Consider the following 1,619-nt stretch of genomic DNA (forward strand, 5'->3'; position numbering starts at 1 on the left):
TAACTTAATTTGGACAACTTTAAAGGCGATTTTCTCAATATATATATTTTTTTTTTTTTGTCTCCTTACCTATAACTGTAGTGTCAACACCATCAGATACACCATCACCATCAGTGTCAAATATGTGTAATTAATATTGGCTAATCTACCATTAAACTTCAATGAATTGATAAATTGAGAAATTATTATAAATATCTGCATTGTAGACAAAACAAACACATCTGTAAAAACTATAAAAGCATATTTTTAAAATTCACCTCTTCCCTCTGTCAGAACATAGTAGTTTTTCTTTAAAAGACAAATATATAGTTTAAAATATTTTAATATATTTTCAACGTATGATTAGATATATAGATAGATAGATAGATAGATAGTAGGGGTGCAACGATTCTCGGTAAAAAATCGAACCGTACCGTTCTCCACACACGGTTCGGCATACACTAGGACCGCGGTTCAACTTAAATCTGACAATGCATCTGTAATATGGTTTGTTAGAGTTCGGCTAATGCATGTTTCTATTGATGGATACAAATTCTGGCTTCCCAATACATTACAACAAGAGCGATGAGAGAGAGAAAAAAACAATACGTGGACAAACCAATCACTCTTTAATCAATGCGAGTGCTTTATGCTGGAATAACTGTCATGTATGCCGTCATCACGTGTTGATAGCACACGTTGCTATCTGTGTTTAAACTAAACTCATTTAAACCTTGCCAGTTTAAATATTAAAGAGCCAGAAGACGTGAACTCGCGCGCGCAGTGAGAAGATCTGTGTGGTCGCTCATCCGAAGCGCGTGAACCCGCATCTCAGAACGAGTGCAGATATTAAGCTCTCTGTGAAGTATTGTGTTTGAATGGACAAATTCACACAAAAAATATGTCAAAATGCCCGTCTTGGTGAGTATCCTAGCAGACATAGTCGGCTGAATGTACAGTATCAGTGCACTGGATCAGTGCGTTCTCTTAACCCCTTAACTGTCACCCCGCATTTTTTAAAATAGGCATGCAAGGTGCACTATCCAAACTTAAATTGTTGTAATTTATGAACACTTTGGAATACAGACATAAGGTTGGTCTCTTTTTAAAGAAGAAAATCAGCAGATTATTATTATATTAATGTCAGGTTATATATAATAAATATTTTACATAACAGGTTTTACTCTAAAATTGGTATAAAATGAATGAATGTCTCTCAATCTCTCAATGAATGTTATGTTCCAAATTTGAAGTTGATATGAAAAAAATTGAGGTTCCTGTGAGATTTTATTTAGGGCATTATACCACAAACAGCCACCGGGTGCCATCCAAACTCCATTAAATTTTTTAATGCATTTTTCTGTCACAAATGTCTAGATTGCTCTATCAATATTACTTCTATCTCAAAATAACCACCAAATATGGAATCCGGAGACTCAGACCTTTGCAGTGATATGTTTTTTGTAAAGATTATAAAAAGGTTTGATTCTAAAAGACAGTAATGCATTTTGTAATATGACACTTGACACTGCCCACTAAGGGGGAGGAGACCGCCAAAAGATTTTAAAGTACCATTTCCATGGTAACGCAATGTCTGATTTCGAAATGGTTTTCACAGGATGAATCTTGGGCTTCTAAGC

The sequence above is a fragment of the Sinocyclocheilus rhinocerous genome, unplaced genomic scaffold (genome assembly GCF_001515625.1).
Source record: "Sinocyclocheilus rhinocerous isolate Xijiao unplaced genomic scaffold, SAMN03320098_v1.1 scaffold860, whole genome shotgun sequence".
NCBI classification, from domain to species: Eukaryota; Metazoa; Chordata; class Actinopteri; order Cypriniformes; family Cyprinidae; genus Sinocyclocheilus; species Sinocyclocheilus rhinocerous.